This window comes from Pelophylax lessonae, assembly GCF_965119305.1.
Source record: "Pelophylax lessonae genome assembly, chromosome: 12".
Classification (NCBI taxonomy): Eukaryota; Metazoa; Chordata; class Amphibia; order Anura; family Ranidae; genus Pelophylax; species Pelophylax lessonae.
In genome coordinates, this window is record NC_138779.1 from 108,397,336 (window position 1) to 108,417,871 (window position 20,536).

Below are 20,536 nucleotides of genomic sequence, written 5' to 3' on the forward strand. Positions count from 1 at the left end.
GTCTGAACAAGAATTTCTCTTAGACCCCAAAATCTAAGGGATATGATAGGATATGATAAGAGTTATGATATAAAGTTCATAACTCAGTCTGGTGATTTATAGCAAGCTATGGACTAACTGGTTAGCAAATTCCTCTGGGTCCACATAAGTGTGTGGCTAACCCAAGCAAAGAGTTCTAATAAAAGCTCATAATCCTGGTAAAACCTAGCAAACCAAGCTCTACTATCATTATTGGTGGGTCCACACAAGTGTGTGGCTAACCCAAGCCAAGAGTTATAATAAAAGCTCATAATCCTGGTAAAACCTAGCAAACCAAGCTACATAATCTTGGTAAAACCTAGCAAACCAAGCTAGACTATCATCCTTAATGCGTTTTAGGTGGGTACCCATCTTCCACTAATTCTGCAGGAGAAGAGAAGGGATTCCATCTTGCTTGGGAGTGTTCACAGCCTATAACTTGCTTGCAGTGGTCAAGGCTTCTAACTAGTTATGGAAAAAAAAATCACATTTTCAGTGGCAATGGGTCTACTTAAAGAGATAAAATTTGAGATTTTGGTTAAAAATACAAAAGTTAAAGACTTGAGGCTCACTGCTGACGTAAAATTCTTTTGTAAAATTCTTGACCTGCTGTTATGCTTAACACTTGGCTTTAGGTGTTCCAGGTCACTCCATACTTGTCCTGGGTAAGAGCTTCAGTATGACAGCCAAGCAAGTGAAATTTCCAGAACCCTCCATTGTTTCCTATGCTTCTAGTCCTAAAAAACGAGAAAAAAAAAAAAAAAAACTACCCTAGGTAATTTTATACTTGGGAGCCAAGATTTTTTTGCTTCAATTCTACCTTGCAATGGTATACTGAACAGCACAGAAAGTAATGGACTTGTTGCCTTGCTAACTTAAATTTAGTCTGAAAACAAGCAAGCAGTCAGTGAACATCTGAATTCCTTATTTTTCAGGTCAGACAGACACTTAAAGCATTGGGGCCAAAGAATTAGCAGAGGGCCAGAACAAACCTCACAAAAGAAGTCTTCCAGCAGTGGCAGCCTCTGTACTGTTCTCATGGTTAAGGCAGGACTGGATGAACCCCAGGGAACCAGGTCAGCATGGCCAAAGAAAGTGCATCCTGGTGTTTAGGCTGCCAACCAAATGCTCCACACAAACAGCACTCACCCACCCCAAGTATCCTGGGCTCTGCTTGCCCATATGCAGGCCTAAGACCAGCATAGTGGGTGCACATGCGCTCTTCCTCCACCCTTCTGGTGGCCAACTCAGAAGGGACGTGTGACAACTTCCGGGTCTCCATTGACAATTTCCCCAGCCATCAAGGCCACAAAAGAATGTAATGCAGTGAGATGTGCATTACTTTACATTCAGTGGAGCATAGGGGAGACATGCAGTGGGTCATTAAAGAGAACCTGAAAATGAATACAAATTGAGTGGTGCTAAATCTATTGTGTAGAAAATGAATGTATATTTAAAAATATTATAACATGTCACAAATATATAACAAAAATCCAGAAAAACATTAACTAAATTAGAAAATAATTCTAAACAGGAGAGCATATGGACCAGACACTTAAAGCCAACAGAACCCCCGCTCCAATGCTTTTGTTAAGCTAGATCAAATGAAACACTTTACTTACATCCCATTGTATCCCGTACATAGATTTCCTGAAATTGTTAGTACTACAAAAGGTTACATATGGATGCTTACCAAAATTCCAACACCAACAGTGTCTTGCTAGAAATTAGCCGTGCTGCTCATCCAGTCATCTGAATAAAATGGAGGCACCATTAAAAACACACAGAGGATGATTAAGTGCCTTTAAGCCCGAGTATCAACTTTTAAAACATCTGTTCAATGGAACTGTTCTAAACTGGTGCAACAAACTAGAAAAAGGTTCCTGCGCTACTTTCGGACCATTTGCATGGACTTATTTACAACTCTGAAGTGCAGTGTGAACCTGGAACAGTAGACAAACCAGACATTGTAAAAACCATGAAATGAATTCCTGACTGGACTCTTGAAGAAACAGGAGTGAACAATTTCATCATTTTATACCATTGATCAACTTGAAATTTAAATAAATGTAATATTTTTAAATATTTTAAACTGCTCTAGGGTCCGAGCAAAAAAACAAAAAAAAAAAAAAGTGATGTGGCTCTTGGTGGGACCACAAAGCCTGCAAAAAAAAAAAAAAAAAAAATCAGACATTCACATCCTTTACTGCACCAGGGTGGAGGAGGAGGAATCACTGGCACGGTAAAAAATGCAACTAGACTGGGCTTCAGTGATCTACAAGGGAATAATCTACATATTCTGGAACCGTTCAGTGGGGCTAAAAGGGCCTGAAAACAAAATTGATGTGCAAACTGTTAAACTACCTTAGTGGAGCTTAACAGGTAAACCAATGCTTTAAACCTAATTTTGTTTAGTGGGAGTGGCATGTGTTAGACCCTTTTCCCCTAAGGGCATAAGGATTCTAACGCAATACCAAAAAGTCTGACCCAAGAATAGGAGTATTGATTTTGGCCTGGTCCAAGCATTTGTTGACTCTAGTATGGTGCCCTCATACTCTAACCAAGAAAGACCAGAAGCAGTCCAAATCAACACTCTGTATTCCCAGGAAGAAAGGATGTGCAGTCAAAGATAATCCTCCCGTTCCAATCATGAGCCATAATTGAGCCCCTGGACTGGATCCCAAGCCGTTCTGCAGCAGAGGGCAAAAATAAAGAATCTCCCCTAGCCCCATCCTTCATGAAGGACTAGGCACTCGCCCCCCAATTCAGCCAGGACTGAGATTGACCCAGTCTCCAAGTCCTCTGCTACAGAAAAGCCCATTCACCAGCCCAGTGACCCAATTATAACCCACAAAAGGAAAGGCAAGACCATCTAAGAACAGCAGACCCTTTACTTCCAGAGAGCAGATTTGCTCTCTGTAGACTCCTCCCCCCCCCCCCAAGAGGTTTCAGAGTGAAATCCTTGCTTTTCCATCCATCCCTGTATATGGCAGAAAGAACTCCCAGAAACCGGTAACCTGCAGGGTAAGCACAAAATGTGGATTAAAGAGAGTCTGAAGTAATGCCCCGCCCTGCTACAGCAAAGCTCAATCCACAATCCAGGAGCCCATTTCTTCCCAGAGACTTCCGTCTGAACAATTAATTCTATTAGACCCCAAACTCTAAGGGATATGATAGGATACGATAGAGTTATGATCTAAAGTTCATAACTAAGTCTGGTGATTTATAGCAGGTTATGGACTAAAACTGGTTAGTAAATTCCTGTGGGTCCACAAAACTGGCTAACCCAAGCCAAGAGTTATAATAAAAGCTCATAACTCTGGTAAAACCTAGCAAACCAAGCTAGACTATCATCCTTCCATTATTTGTGGGTCCACATAAGTATGTGGCTAACCCAAGCCAAGACCTAGCAAACCAAGCTCTTCTATCATCCTCATTATTGGTGGGTCCACATAAATGTGTGGCTAACCCAAGCCAAGAGTTATAATAAAAAGCTCATAACTCTGGTAAAATCTAGCAAACCAAGTTAGACTATCATCTATCCTCCTAAATGAATTTGTGGGTCCACAAAAAAGTGTGGCTAACCCAAGCCATAAGTTACAATAGAAGCTCGTAACTCTGGTGAAACATAGCAAACCAAGCTAGGCTATCATCCTTAATGCGTTTTAGGTGGGTACCCACCATCCACTAATGCTGCAGGAGAAGAGAAGGGATTCCATCTTGCTTGGAGTGTTCACAGCCTATAACTTGCAGTGGTCAAGGCTTCCAACTAGTTATGGAAAGATCACATTTTCAATGGCAATGGGTCTACTTAGAGATAAAATGAGGTTGAGGTTAAAAATACAAAGTTAAAAACATGACATAAGAAAGGCTCACTGCTGACCTGACTGCTCCTGGCTCCTCCCTCCTGTCAAGTGCCCCCACTGCAAGCAGCTTGCTATGGGGCGCACCCGAGCCAAGCTGATGCTCAGTGGGTCCATTGACATGTGGCTGCCGTTCAGCCCTGCCCCCTCTCTCCTGATTGGCAGCCGTGGGAGCTAATGGCATCACGGCTGTGTCCCATCCAATCCAGAGGGAGAGTCCCCAACGGCCTCATGGACATCGTTGGGACAGAGAAGGACCTCAAGTATTAGGGAGTGCTGGGGAGGCTGCTACACACAGGTTTTTGATCTTAATGCACACTATAAAAACACATTCCACTTAAAATGGTCCCATAGATTACAGCCTTTATAAGTCAAATTCGATACATACCTCAAATTTTTCATCTGTTCAGTGTTGCCATAGTTCAGCCTTGATGGGCACCTCAGCGGCTACAAGAATGTAGGCATGAGAACCCCATAAATAAGAAAATGTAAATCACTTTGTAAGCACTTTAGAAACTCCCCAAAATTGTACTAGACAGTTCAGTCTTTCAAACAGACAGTAGAAAATCAAACCTTATTGACTCCCAACAAACGAACAAAGGTGTTATTTCAGTAGGATGACCACAAGAGCAAATCATTTTCATTAGGTGTGAACAAGCAGTAAAGCTTCATAATATATTTCAAATCATTGACCATTTAAACCTTAAAGCTAGCCAATGAAATGGCTGAAGTGTTGCCATTTTGTGGAAGTGGCATGTGTCAAACCCTTCTCCCCCCAAGAGGAAAAGGATTTCAACAATACCAAAAGTCTGATCCAAGAATAGAGTGGCAGTGTTGGTCTGGCCAAAGAATTTGTTGACTCGTATGGTGCCCTCCTACTGGAACCAAGACAGACAAAGAACCATCCCAAGATTGAGACTATTCCCAGGAAGAAGGATGTGCAGTCAAAGATAATTCCCCCATTCCCATCATGAGCCATGATTGAGCTCCTGGACTAACTTCCAATTAGTGTTGAGCGAACACGGACTGTATTATTCGTGTTCGTACCGAATAATTGGATTTTTGTTACCCGAACACGGACACGGACACTTTACTGTATATTCGGGTAAAAATCCGTGTTCGGTCGTTTTATTTCCGGGTTTTGCATGCTTTGGCGCTCTTTTCATGGCGGGCTTTCAACAGCCAATCAACAATCGTTTAACTGGTGTGCCTTAAGCCATCCCAGCCATGCCTGCAAATGTCTCAGTAGCTGTGATTGGCCGTCTGAAGCATGTGACCAAGTCTTTATAAGTTCGAGGCAGCCGCAGCGGCGTCATTATGCTGCTTAGATCAGGGACAGAGCACATATCAACGTGCTGGCTGCTGATTAGGGAAAGATAGGCAGGAAAAAACCATTTGTGTCCGGATAGAATTGAGGGACAGGTCGGAGTGTTTAGGCAGGGCGAGTTGTAGGCATTTTAGGGATAGAGTCTGCTGAATTATAGGGTCAGTGTCTTCTGCAAACTACAATCGATATTGCTGTGTGGGGGGTGGGGTCTGCACTCAATCCTGATCTACGATCTCTTCTCAATCCTGTTAGGGAGAGGCTGCTGCTGAATTTTAGGGTCAGAGTGTTCTACAAACTACAATCGATATTGCTGTGTGGGGTGGGGTCTGCACTTAGTTCTCCTGATCTACGATCTCTTCTCAATCCTGTTAGGGACAGAGTCTGCTGAATTTTAGGGAAACTGTGTTCTACAAACTACAATGGATATTGCTGTGTGGTGTGGGATAGGAGATAGGCAGGTGTCAGTGATCCACATCCATTTTTCTGTGTGTGGGCTGCAGTGAACACAATCTTTTTGGGGTGCAGTGAACACAATCCTTTTGGAGTGCAGTGAACAAAATCTTTGTGGGGTGCAGTGAACAAAACCTTTGTGGGGGTACAGTGAACACAATCCTTGTGGGGTGCAGTGAAGACAATCCTTGTGGGGTGCAGTGAAGACAATCCTTGTGGGGTGCAGTGAAGACAATCCTTGTGGGGTGCAGTGAAGACAATCCTTTTGGAGTGCAGTGAACAAAACCTTTGTGGGGTACAGTGAACAAAACCTTTGTGGGGTACAGTGAACAAAACCTTTGTGGGGTACAGTGAACACAATCTTTGTGGGGTACAGTGAACACAATCTTTGTGGGGTACAGTGAACACAATCTTTGTGGGGTACAGTGAACACAATCTTTGTGGGGTACAGTGAACACAATCTTTGTGGGGTACAGTGAACACAATCTCATACTTCTGAAGCTTTGAGGGTGCTGCCTGTTTTATACTCCTCCTCCTCCTCCTCATCCATCCTTTTAGGTGTACAAACAATAGTAATTGGGGCCTAGTGTGCTTCTGTACGTGTGAAAAACACACTTTTTTTTGATCATATTTCCTATTCCGCTATTCAATAAAAACCTTTGGGGCTCAATTAAATTGCGGAATAGTCTGTGTCGGTACGTGTGAGATCCACCTTTCCAAGTTTTTGGGGTTCATCTCATACTTCTGAAGATTTGAGGGTGCTGCCTGTTCCATACTCCTCTTCCTCATCCTCCCTTTAGGGTAGGAAAAAATTTAATCGGGCCTAGTCTGTGTTTGTACGTGTGAGATACATACACAGTTTTTTATCCTATTCCGCTATTCAATACACACCCTTTTGGTGTAAAAAACATTAAATTGCGGCATAGTTTGCATATTTGACTGTGAGATACACCCGTGCGATACTGTTGTTCTTTTGTTCCGCTATTCAATAAAGACCTTTCTAGGGCAAGATCTTAAATTTCAGAAATATGAGGAGAGCGTCAAATAGGGGCCGTGGCCTGGGTCGTGGTGGTGCTGCTGCTAGAGCTCCTGTTGCAAGGAGAAGACGTGGTCGATCTGTGCCAGCTACACGCACAAGTGAAACACCTTCCTCAAGTGTGAGTAGGCGACAGAACCTGCATCAGTATTTGGTAGGGCATCATACGCCCCTAGAAGTGATGAGGCCAGAACAAGTGGAGGCGATAGTAGATTGGTTTGCTGCTGACAGTGCCTCCAGTTCCTTCACATTGTCTCCCACCCAGTCTACTGCAGAAAGGTCACAGTTGGCACCTGCAGCCGATGTCCAACCGTCTTTCACCTTACCCCCTTGCAAATCAGGCAAGCAGTCTGAGCCCCAAGCCATACAGCAGTCTCTTCTTTTTGATGACTCTGTCAGCAGGGTTTCCCAGGGCCATCCACCTAGCCCTGCCCCAGAAGTGGAAGAGATTGAGTGCAGCGATGCCCAACCACTTATTTCTCAAGATGAGTACATGCAAGGATCATCGCAGCACGTCTCCGATGACGAAACGCAGGTGCCAACTGCTGCGGCGTTCAGCATTGTGGAGACCGACAAGGAGGGCAGGGGTGAAGACTGGGTGGAAGATGATGTGGAGGACGATGAGGTCCTCGACCCCACATGGAATGAACGTCATGCAGGTGACCTGAGTAGTTTGGAGGAAGAGGCGGTGGTCGCACAGAGCCACCAGCACAGCAGAAGAGGGAGCAGGGTGCAGAAGTGGAGCGGCCGTGCCCTAGACACTACGCCCGCTACTGCCAAACGCAGCAAGGGAACGAGTGCACCAAAGTCAGCTCAAAGGAGTTCTCTAGCGTGGAAGTTCTTTAGAAAATGTGCTGATGACAGGACACGAGTGGTTTGCACCCTGTGCAATCAGAGCTTGAAGCGAGGCATAAACCTTCTCAACCTGAGCACAACCTGCATGATCAGGCATCTAAGTGCAAAGCACGAGCTGCAGTGGAGTACACACCTTCAAAACCAAGAAACGTCTCTGGCTCATCCTGCTTCCTCTTCTGCTGCAGTCTCGGCCGCTCCAGCCACATCTGTAGTGATACCGGCACCTGCCACCCCGCAAACAGACGATCTGTCAGCAACACCACCACCTGGGTCACCAACAACCATCTCCACAATGTCCCGTGGAAGCGTTCAGATTTCCATCTCCCAAACACTTGAGAGGAAGAGGAAGTACCCCCCTACCCACCCGCGATCCCTGGCCCTGAATGCCAGCATTTCAAAATTATTGGCCTTTGAAATGCTGTCATTCCGTCTGGTGGAGACGCACAGTTTTAAAAACCTTATGTCGGTGGCTGTCCCACAGTACGTCGTGCCAAGCCGCCACTACTTTTCCAGGCAAGCCATCCCTTCCCTACACAACCAAGTGGGGGAAAAAATCAGGTGCGCACTGCGCAACGCCATCTGTGCCAAGGTCCACCTAACTACCGATACGTGGACCAGTAAGCACGGTCAGGGGCGTTATATCTCCCTAACGGCACACTGGGTAAATGCAGTGGCGGATGGGCCTGAGGCGTATAGCAATTTGGCGCATGTCCTTCCACCACCGAGGATTGCAGGGCGCTTCAGTTTGCCTCCTGTTCCTAACTCCTCCTACTCCGCTTCCTCATCCTCTACCGCCTCCTCATCCGGACAGCGTAACACCTTCACCACCAACTTCAGCACGGCCAGGGGTAAATGACAGCAGGCAGTTTTACAACTTGCTTGTTTGGGGGACAAACCACACACCGCGCAGGAGTTGTGGAGGAGCATGGAACAGCAAACAAATGAGTGGTTGCTGCCAGCGAGCCTCAAGCCCGGCCTGGTGGTGTGCGATAACGGGAGAAATCTCATAGCAGCTCTGGGCCTAGCCGGTTTGACGCACATCCCTTGCCTGGCGCATGTGCTGAATTTGGTGGTGCAGAGGTTCCTTAAAAACTACCCCGATATGTCAGAGCTGCTGCAGAAAGTGCGGGCCGTTTGTGCGCACTTTCGGCGTTCTCACCCTGCTGCTGCTCGCCTGGCAGCGCTGCAGCGTAACTTCGGCCTTCCCGCTCACCGCCTCATATGTGACGTGCCCACAAGGTGGAACTCCACCTTGCACATGCTGGAAAGACTGTGCGAGCAGCAGCAGGCCATAGTGGAGTTTCAGCTGCAGCACGCACGCGTGAGTCGCTCTGCGGAACAGCACCACTTCACCACCAATAACTGGGCCTCCATGCGAGACCTGTGTGCCTTGTTGCGCTGTTTTGAGTACTCCACCAACATGGCCAGTGGCAATGACGCCGTTCTCAGCTCAGTTCTTAACTATCCCACTTCTATGCCTCCTTGAAAAAACAATTTGGGCGATGATGGAAGAGGATGTGGCACAGGATGAGGAGGAGGAGGATGAAGAGGTAACATTTCAAAGGCTTTCAGGGCAGTCATTCGCAAGGGGCTCCAAGGGTGGGTTCCTGCACACACAAACGCCAGGGACACAATTGTCCAGCAGGGGCACAGTTCTGGAGGATGAGGAGGATGAGGAGGAGGAGGAGCTGGAGGAGGAGATGGAACCATGTTCACAGCAGGGTGGCACCCAGGCCAGCTCATGGCCATCACTGGTGCGTGGCTGGGGGGATACAGAGGACACGGACGATACACCTCCCACAGAGGACAGCCTTTCGTCGCCTCTGGGCAGCCTGGCACACATGAGCGATTACATGCTGCAGTGTCTCCACAACGACCGCCGAGTTGCCCACATTCTAACTTGTGCTGATTACTGGGTGGCCACGCTGCTGGATCCCCATTACAAGGACAACGTACCGTCCTTAATTCACTCACTGGAGCGCGATCGCAAGATGCGCGAGTACAAGCGCACGCTGGTAGACGCGATGCTGCTGGCATTCCCATCTGACAGCGGGGCCACAGTGGAAGCACAAGGCAGAGGAGGAGGAGGAGGAGGTCGCCAACTCAACCAGGGCACCGCCAGCACCTCAGAAGGCAGGGTTAGCATGGCCGAAATGTGGAAAAGCTTTGTCAGCACGCCACAACAAACAGCAGCACCAGCAGCTCAGATGGAACGTCTTAGCAGGAGGCAGCATTTTACCAACATGGTGGAGCAGTATGTGTGCACACGCCTACATGTAGTGAATGAGGGGTCTGCCCCCTTCAACTTCTGGGTCTCCAAATTGGGCACATGGCCTGAGCTTGCCCTTTACGCCTTGGAGGTGCTGGCGTGCCCTGCAGCCAGTGTATTATCTGAACGGGTATTTAGCACGGCTGGGGGTGTTATAACAGACAAGCGCAGCCGCCTGTCCAGAGACAATGTGGACAAGCTCACGTTCATTAAAATGAACCAGGCATGGATCCCACGGGACTTTTCCGTACCTTGTGCAGAATAGCAATGGAAACCGACCTTACCCAGCCATTGTTCCATTTTTGCTCTCTCTCACTCTTTTGGGGTGTACCCTCATTTAAAATTTGTGAAAAGAAGCAGTGTTGGCTACCTCGTCCTCCTCCTCAGGGCCAGATTAACGTAGGGGCTATTGGAGCTGCAGCTCCATGCAGGCCCCTACCTTTTATATAGGCCCCGGGTTGGCCATATTCACTGTGACCGCTCTTCTGTCACTTGTAAACACAGAAGTCTGGCTTCTATGCTCGCTTCCCCAGGCAGCACCCTCAGAACCTCCCCACACAGCGCGAAGGCCGGACAAGGAGGGACAGTTGCCGATGCATGGATGTGTTTATGGGCTTCAGAGACAGCATCCCATGTTGAATTAGGCATGCATGGCTGCACCCTTCCTCCTCTGGGTGCATGCCAAGGCACGGCCCTTAAGGCCCTTCAAAATCCTCAGCACCAAGACCATGATGCTCTTAATCCGGCCCTGGTCCTCCTCCACCGCCGCTTCCACCTACACCGCCCATAGGTGTGCGCAGCCTATTGCATTAGGGTGTGCACCCCAAAGTTGAAATACACATGCATGTGTTTGCCTACATGTACATGGCCCGATACATTACTCTCCCTGCTGGCAAAGAGAAATAGAGCAGAGCAGGTGCGAGGGAGATCTTTCCCATCTCCTCACTGGCAAACAGAGCGATAATGCTATGTGCCCTAGGTGATTAGGGTGTGCCCAGGTACACCAGGCACACCCTGTGCGCACGCCTATGACACCGCCACATCCACCACCACCTCAACCTCCCTCCTACTCCTTATGGGCCTCGTCCTTCAGAGATGAAGAACATTGTTTTATTTTTCTGTTTTTTTTGGTTGTTTTAAGTTATTTCCCTATCCACATTTGTTTGCAGAGCACTTGCCATGCTCTTAACTACGTTTTGCTGCCATTTGCAGCACTCTAGCCCTTTCCATTGGTGTTTTAGAGCCATTTTAGTGCCTTAAAGTTCGGGTCCCCATTGACTTCAATGGGGTTCGGTGTCCGGGAAAAGTTCGGTAAAAGACCCGGACTTTTTTTTTAAAGTTCGGCCGAACCCGTCGAACACGGACATCTAGGTGTCCGCTCAACCCTACTTCCAATCTGTGCTGCAGCAAAGGGCAAAAAAGAAAAATTCCCAAGAGGGATCAGAGAATGAAATCCTAGAACTATCATCCACCCCTTAGAAATCAGTAACCTTCAGGGAAAGCACATGTGAAAGAAGCCAACCAAGTTTTCCGGTGAAAAAGAAAAAAAGAAAGAAAAAAGAAGAAGAAGGAAAAAGGAAGAAGGAAGGAAGAAAGAAAACAAAGGAGTCGTCAATCCACACCATTGGAGCTCAGTCACCTCCGGAGATTTAAAAAACTTAACTGAGCTTTCACTCCCAGACCCCAGAAACCTGGGAACCACCAATGGGTGGCTAAACCCAAGCCTGCGAGTTATAAAACAGTTCATAACTTTTATTAACCACTTGCCTACTGTGCACTTAAACACCCTTCCCATCCAGGCCAATTTTCAGCTTTCAGCGCTGTCACACTTTGACTGACAATTGCGCGGTCATGCTACACTGTACCCATATGAAATTTTTATCATTTTTTTTTTTACACAAATAGAGCTTTCTTTTGGTGGTATTTAATCACCTCTGGGTTTTTTTTTTTTTGTAAAAAATAAAAGAATAAAGACAGAAAATTTTGAAAAAAAAAAAGTTTATTTTCTGCGAGTAAATTTTGAAAATAAATTTTTCTCCTTCACTGATGGGCACTGATGAGGCGGCACTTATGGGCACTGATGAGGCGGCACTTATGGGCACTGATGAGGCGGCACTTATGGGCACTGATGAGGCGGCACTTATGGGCACTGATGAGGCGGCACTTATGGGCCGCACTGATGAGGCGGCACTTATGGGCCGCACTGATGAGGCGGCACTGGCGGATGGCACTGATGGACACTGATGGTTGGCACCATCAGTGCCCACACTCAGTGCCCATAGTGCTCATCAGTGCCTAGATGAGCAGGCACTGATGGGCACTGACTGGCAGCACTATGGGCACTGATTGTGGGGATTGATGGGGGACACTGATGGCGGGCACTGTTGGGGCAATTTGTGTATTTTTTTACCTTTTAGTAATCAGGGCACTGGTGATCAGTGCCCTGATTACATGTCTGTGTCCCCGGCGGCTGACGGCTCCCCCTCCTTCCTCACACTGCAGGCTCCGTGTGAGGAAGGAGCGCCGGCAATGAGAGATGATCTCATATGTTTACATATGAGATCATCTCTCATTGGATGGTCCGATCACGTGGTGAATGGCCGCTGTGATTGGCCATTCACCACGATCTGATCGGCTGTGTCCAAGGGACAAGGCCGACAGGTTCTCCCCGATGCGCGCTCGCGGGAGCGCGCGGGGAGCCTGCTTCTGGGAGGCCGTTTAAAAACGGCCTCCTGAAAATTCGAGTCCGCGCTGCAGCCGTATATAGGCTGTAGCGCGGATGCGAGGTAGTTAAACTAATTTAGAAGTTTAACATTGGGTTCACATTGTGACTAAACCCAAACGGGCTTCTGTTAAAAGCTCACAACTCACTTAAGTGTTTGTATGGGAACCTACCATTTGTCGCTGCAGGGCCACAGAAGAGATTCCATAGTTCAGCCTTGATGGGCACCTCAGTGGCTACAAGAATAAATGTAGGCATGAGAACCCCATAAAAAACACAGAAAATGTAAATCACTGTAAGCACTTTAGAAACTCACCAAAATTGTAGTAGACAGTTCAGTCTTTCAAACAGACAGTAGAAAATCAAACCTTATTGACTCCAACAAAGGCACAAAGGTGTAATTTCAGTAAGGGGACCACAAGAGCAAATCATTTTCATTAGGGGTTAAAACAAGCAGTAAAGCTTCATAATATATTTCAAATCATTGACCATTTAAACCTTGAAGCTAGCCAATGAAATGTTTGAAGTGCTGCCATTTTGTGGAAGTGGCATGTGTCAAACCCTTCTCCCCCCAAGAGGAAAAGGATTTCAAAGCTAAAAGCTCACAACTCACCCAAGTGTTTGTATGGGAACCTACCATTTGTCGCTGCAGGGCCACAGAAGAGATTCCACGCTGCTTTGAGCCTGGTTACTGCAGGAACTAAAAAAATAAAAAAGCCATCATTCCCACTGAAATCTAGTGCTTATATCAAAACTCATACCAGAAACCTATGAAAAATGTGGGATCTAGCATTGCTGGTCTACTATATCTGGCTGTCAGTTACCCCTTGTCAAGTATGCATATATTGGATAAAAAGTCACAATCTGCATACTTGCCTGGATTTAAAGAACACCAGCATGACAGCCAGGCAACTAGCATTGTTGTCACATCAAACCACTTCAAAAAAGGACACCACACGAAGAGTTTTAAGGCATTCAAAGGCAAAATAAGCAGCAGCATACACAGCCTTGCTATACAAAAAGCAATAACCACTGCCACACCTGAACAACTATGGTAAGATAATGGAGGATGAGGGGGGTCTGAAAGGGAGGTGTGTGATGGCTGCAGCCCACCACAATATTAGGGAAAAACTGCATGTTCACCTTTAATATAGTGCAAACATATGTACATATATAATTTAGGGTACAAACTAGCGCTAAAAAAATATTCTAAATGTCTACATTTCTTGCAAAGCGCATCTTCCAAAAGGGTGAAAAACATTTGAGACTTATGGGCCATACACACTAAGATTTTCTGAAGACTTTCCTTTAGATTTCCCAAAACCATATAATATGAGGTCAAACCTAAACACTTTCAATTTGTATGCAATCTGGCAGGCCCTTGCACTACATGGAAAAGGTAAATCTAACCATAAAAGTTGGATAGTGTGTATCCAGCTTTAGTCTCCATTCACACCTTAGCGTATCATTTTCTCAGGCGTTTTTTTGCAGGTGTTTGGAGGAAGGCATTGACAAAAAAAAAAAAAAAAAAAAAAACACATGTAATCAGCCAAAAAAGAAGCCTGTGTACTTTTTTGAGCTTCAGGAGTTCTGCTTCAGCAGAAAAAAAGCTCATATGTGAACAGAGGCCATTGAAATTAATAGGATTTTGCTTGTTGGGCGTTTTGAGACATCAGAGATGAGCATTTTACGAGCTGAAATAAGCTCAGGTGTGAACAGGGCCTAAGTGAAGCCTGCCTCAAAGCACTGGAGTGCAACAGTAGTCTAAGAGCCAGGCAAGTAGGCATTTGGCAGCTCTGCATTTTTCCTGAGAACGTAGCCACCCCCAATTTCTAAAACCATGAACAGTCAACCTAAAAAAGCTGTGGGAATACAGAGCAAGCCAAAAATGGCTTAAGGTAGAGAAGGCATTCTGGTTCCCCTGGAGCTACAAGGCAGAGAAAGACTGATCTATGCAGTGCAAAGGCTTGCCCGTTTGTATACAGACATATACGTAAGCCACTATATAACAGTTGATGGCAAACTAAAAAGCAATCATAATAAGAGTGCAACATATTTATCACATTTAAACAAGGTAAAAGAAAAAAAAAACAGAAAAAAAAAAAAAAGATTAGGCTGTAGCTTTAAAATGCAGCCATAATGCCATTCAAACTCTGCTTACCAAGCCATGTGCTGGTGAAAGGGTAGATTTGTGCACAGGTGATTTATGGGTAATCAGCCATTTTTTCCCTTAGTCAACTTTTTGTATCAGCACCAAACTGACAAAGCTCAAACTCTCAAAAAGGTTTAAACAATTTTCTTTTTGAAATCAGTGCCCAGATTTGTCACTATTCCTGTACAGGTGCAGGAATAAGAAATAAAATGTAAAATGGGTCATGAACTAGAAACCTGAAGGTCAGCTGACACAGCCACATATCCTAAACGTTGACCCCTCATTGCCCAGTTTCATTGCTGCTTTATTGAATTACCCTAATTAAAGACGTCTAACCTTTTGTTTGAGCCTGGGTTCACACTGACAGCCACCCGCACCCCATGGGGAGCTGAAACGGCCACCCGCACCCCATGGGGAGCTGAAACGGCCACCCGCACCCCATGGGGAGCTGAAACGGCCACCCGCACCCCATGGGGAGCTGAAACGGCCACCCGCACCCCATGGGGAGCTGAAACGGCCATCCGCACCCCATGGGGAGCTGAAACAGCCATCCGCACCCCATGGGGAGCTGCACGGCCATCAGCACCACATACCTCACAATCACCAGTATAGATGAAGGCAGGTTACATAGTTACATAGTAGGTGAGGTTGAATAAAGACAATAGTCATCCAGTTCAACCTGTGTAGGTGTGTGTGACTGTAATCATCTAACATAGCCCTTAATCTCCTGATCCTTGAGATGTAAGTCTAAGAGTCTTTTGAAAGTCACCATACTACCCGCAGAAACCACCTCTTGTGGTAGAGAATTCCACAATCTTGTAGCCCTAACAGTAAAGAACCCCCCACGTTGCCTGAGGTTAAAACGCTTCTCCTCTAATCGCATTGTATGTCCTCGAGTCCTCATGCAATTCCTTCGAATGAACAGCTTTTTTTCTAAGCTGAGATCCCCATTAAGATATTTATAAATTGCTATCATGTCCCCTCTCAGACATCTCTTCTCCAGGGAAAATAAATGGAGCGATTGCAGCCGCTCTTCATAGTTAAGGTCCTCCAATCCCCTAATCAGTTTAGTTGCCCTTCTCTGGACTTTCTCCAGCTCCAACACATCCCTCCTGAGGACTGGCGACCAGAACTGGACAGAATACTCCAGATGTGGTCGGACCAGAGTTTTATAAAGTGGAAGGATTATAGTCTTATCTCTGGAATACATCCCTTTCTTTATGCATGCTAATATTCTGTTGGCTTTGGAAGCTGCCGCTTGACATTGCATGCTGTTGCCTAATCTATCATCAACCAAGACTCCCAGATCCTTCTCCATTTTTGATTCCCCCAAGGGTTCCCCTCCTAACGTGTATTGTGTTTTTATGTTTTTAGTCCCGAAGTGCAAAACCTTACACTTCTCCACATTAAACCTCATTTGCCATGTCGTTGCCCACTCCGTAATTTTGTCCAGGTCATTCTGTAGGATATCTGCTTCATGCTGTGCAGTTATTGCCCTGGCCAATTTTGTGTCATCTGCAAAAACTGATAACGAACTACTGATCCCATCCTCAATGCGGTTTATGAATAAATTGAACAAGGTTGGTCCCAGGACTGAGCCCTGGGGGACCCCGCTTACTACCTCAGACCAGTCTGAGTATGCGCTGTTTATTACCACCCTTTGGACACGGCCTTTTAGCCACTTCCGTATCCAAGAGCAAACCCTGCTGTCAATACCTGCAGACCTTATTTTATAAATTAAGCACTTGTGGGGAACTGATCAATGATTTGGTTTCAGCAGGGATTCCCTGGAGTTAAAAGGCAGATAAAGGCAAGCCATTGCACTGCATAGATCAGGCTGTTTGTATACAGACATATAGGGAAGCCACAATATAACAGTTGATAGCAAACTAAAAAGCCATCATATAATAAGAGTGTGACATAATTATCACATTTAAACAAAGTGGAGAAAGGGGGGGGAAAAAAATTAATAAGTTTAGACTGTAGCTTTAAACCGCAGCCATAATTGCATTCAATCTCTGCTTACCAAGCCATGTGCTGGTGAAAGGACAGACATGTGCACAGGTGAGAGTATTTATGGGTAATCAGCCATTTTTTTTCCTTACCCAACTTTATTTGTATCAGCACAAAACTGACAAAGCTCACAAACTCTCAAAAAGGATTGAAAACAAATGTTCCTTTTGAAAATCAGTGCCCAGATGTGTCACTATTCCTGTACAGGTGCGGGGAATAGGAAATAAAATGTAAAATAAGAAAAAATTAAAAGTCATGATGAACTAGAAACCTGAAGGTCAGCTGACACAGACACACATCTTAAAATGTTAACCCCTTATTGCCCAGTGTCAGTGTTGCTTTATTGCATTACCCCAATTAAACATGCCTACATTTTTGTTTGTTTGTGCGGTGCGAATTCAGCCATACAGTTTGTATTTTTCATCCTTTTAGGCCAATTTGTATTCTGCTACTTATTTTTGGAAAAGAAAAAAAAACGCAATAAGCACGACTATTTACTGCGGCGGTCAGCCCCTCACAGGCAGAGTGACGTAGGTCTACGTCGCTAGCCTGTGAGGGTCTAGGGAGCGAGCGCGCGCCGCCGGAGTGGTCCCGGATCAGTGCCGCCTCATCAGTGTAGCCTAGACAGAAGCTGAGCCTAGTTGCTGTATACAGTGCAGCATTGCTTGAACAAATGAACATCGGAAGGAAATCTTATCTCAAAATGTCAGAATTATGCAACATATCTCACATTAGTGGCTGTAGGGGTGGTAAAACCGTGGTGCAACCACAGGGTTTTACCACCTCACCAAGTGCTCCCACTTTAGCTGCAGAGGCAGCAGCCGGGGGGGGGAAATATGCTGCAGGTGCAATGCCTTGCTTCGTGGCTGCAGCCGGAGTTATATCCCCTGATGCACTGGCGGGCACTACTGCCCACTGACCGTTACCTATTCAAGTGAATAGGGACGCTCTGCAAAACACTACTTTTTCAAATCGTACCACACCAAAAACGCATAATACAGCAGTACCATGTGGTTTGGTGGCCGCAAAGACGCTGCCTTTAAAAAGTAATGGCACCCGCATGCGTTTGACAAGGACAGCATAGTGGCATGTAGTGTAGGAAATGCGCATGGAATGCCCATTTCCGTACTGTGTTCCAGTGTGAACCAACCTTTAGGAAAAAGAGATTTGAGAGAGGAAAGGATCACTGTTATATGGAAGAAAGGAAGGAGGGATCACTATGGCACATGAAAGGCAGGAAGGATCACTAAGGCACATGAAAGTGTAACGCTCCTGCATTTCTTATATGATGTGGATTTTCAGCTGCAGAAATAGTTCCACGTCAGTAGTCATGTAAGAGATATGCTGAGATACCATTCCCAACCTCAATGACTCATCATGTGTGGAAGGTCTTATTTCAGCCAGTAAATACACACAATTAGCAAGCTGGTTCCTAGAATGACTTTATGTATGTGGTAACACAATGATGAAGGTTGAGGGATAGGTTGGGTGGAGGTGGTAGGTGATAGACACTTGAAGGTGAGACAGTAGCAGATGGATGCAGGAAGGTTTAGCAATGTTGTATGGTAGCAGATGACAGAATAGCAGGTGGACATACAAAAGAGATCAACCCAGTGCAGAAAAGTAGCAGTAGTCTCAAGAGCTAGCAATCTAGTTATGCAGATGTGATAAACAGTCTTTACTATGCAGAGCTAGATAGTGTAAGCTTAGTATAAGTTTATAGAGAATTCCCCTGCGGGTTACTTAGCACTATTAGCGATACAGCCGAAGGGTGGTTCAGGAGAGGCGGATGATCCAGTAGCGGGATACAGGGATCAGCGCGGCGAGGTTCCGTCAGCGAGGTAAGCTTGCAAGCATGGAAGCTTCAAGCAAGGTTAGCATCCAGGTAAGGGTGTTTGAACGAACACATGTGAGTGAGAACCGGCGCTTTAAATAGTCCGGCGCTGGTTGATGACAGCTCCAGTCTTAAAGGTGTATGCGCACCTTTCCAAAAGTAAATGGTGGGGCGCATACACTTGTGGAAAGTGTAATTTAGGGTACCAAAGGTACCGGAACATTACAATACCCCCCCCTTAAGGCCTGCTCCTGAAGGCCTCTGGAGCTGGTTTGTCTGGGTATCTCGCATGAAAATTACGGATTAATCTAGGGGCATGTATGTCAGAGGTGTTTAGCCAGGTGTCGTCTTGGGGCCCATAGTTCTTCCATCTAACCAAGTACTGAAGTCTTCTTCTGTAGATACGAGAATCCAGAATCTCTTTTATCTCGTATTCTTCTCCACCTTCAACTTGTACAGGAGGGGGAGGTGGAATATTAGGCCTTATTCCTTGGTCCGGAACATGGGGTTTTAGTAGCGACACATGGAAAATGGGATGGATTTTTAGGTCCATTGGCAATGTAAGCTGCACTGCAGCTTTTCCAATAAGTTTCTTGATTGGGAAAGGTCCCAAGAACAGAGGTCCAAGCTTTTTGCTAGGGATCTTCAGTCTCAAGTTTTTTGTTGAGAGCCAAACGAGGTCCCAGATAGTATACTGTGGAGAAGGTCTTCTACGAAGATCATAGTACTTCTTTTGTTGACTGTGAGCGTGTGCAATGGTAGTATTTAGTAAACCCAGAGAATCCTTTATTTGGGTAAGATAGTCTGAGGCTACTGGGTTATTTGAAGGAAGGATGCGTGGAGGGAGAATAGAGGGATGGAACCCATAGTTCAAGTAGAACGGACTCTGCTTGGTTGTACTGTGAGTTGCGTTGTTGTAGGCAAATTCTGCCAGGGGGAGAAGATCCAACCAATCATCCTGTTGGTAAGAAGTGTAACAACGTAAATACTGCTCGATGCATTGGTTGACTCTTTCAGTCTGTCCGTTGGTCTGCGGATGGTAAGGAGAAGTGAGCTTCCGCTCAATCCGTAGTATGTGACATAGTTCTTGCCAGAATTTAGAAATAAATTGGGATCCACGGTCAGACAGAAGAGTTTTTGGGATTCCATGTAATCTGAAGACATGTTTCATCAGGAGTTCTGCCGTTTGTTTGGACGAAGGTAGTCTGCGAATAGCAATGAAATGTGCCATCTTTGTCAGATGGTCCACTGACACCAAGATGGTATTAAATCCTTTGGAAGGAGGCAATTCTACGATGAAGTCCAATGACAAAACCTCCCATGGAGTTTGGGGTATTGGTAGACTGCATAGTAGACCGGATGGTCTCGTAGTGTCAATTTTGGACCTGGCACAGACATTGCATGAAGAGACGAATTTTTGTATAGATGTTTTCATGCCAGGCCACCAGAATTGCCGAGAAATCAAATTGAAAGTCTTTGTCATACCCATATGTCCTGCCATAGGCACATCATGCGATAATTCCAAGATCTTGGTGCGTAGGGTAGGTGGTATGTAAAGTTTGTCGTTGTAGTAGAGGAAGCCCTCTGCATCAGTATTTAGTTGTGGTGGGGGTGAATCCAAACTTATACCATGCAGAACCTCTTCCTTCAAGGAACGGACAACTCCAATAATGCGTTTGTGAGGTATTATAGGAACGGAAGGGATTTCAAAGTAGTTTTCTTCAGTTAGTCGTGATAGTGCATCCGCCTTTTTGTTCTTATCTGCAGGTGTGTAGGTCACTAGGAAGTTAAACCTTAGAAAGAATAGTGACCATAGTACCTGTCGATGCGAGAGAGTTTTGCTAGTCTGAAGATATTGGAGGTTTTTATGGTCCGTGTATATAATTATTGGTAATTGGGTGCCTTCGAGTAAATGTCGCCAATTCTCCAGAGCCAATTTTATAGCAAGCAGTTCCTTTTCACCCACGGGGTAATTTATCTCGGGACTGCTCAGGGAT

General features: G+C 45.8%; 1 protein-coding gene across 1 annotated transcript in view; it reads left to right on the plus strand.

Annotated features, from left to right (window-relative positions):
- The window catches only part of PRKCG (protein kinase C gamma), a 621,643-nt gene that overhangs the window by 327,998 nt on the left and 273,109 nt on the right, over window positions 1–20,536 (plus strand). The gene's annotated exons all lie outside the window — the stretch shown is intronic.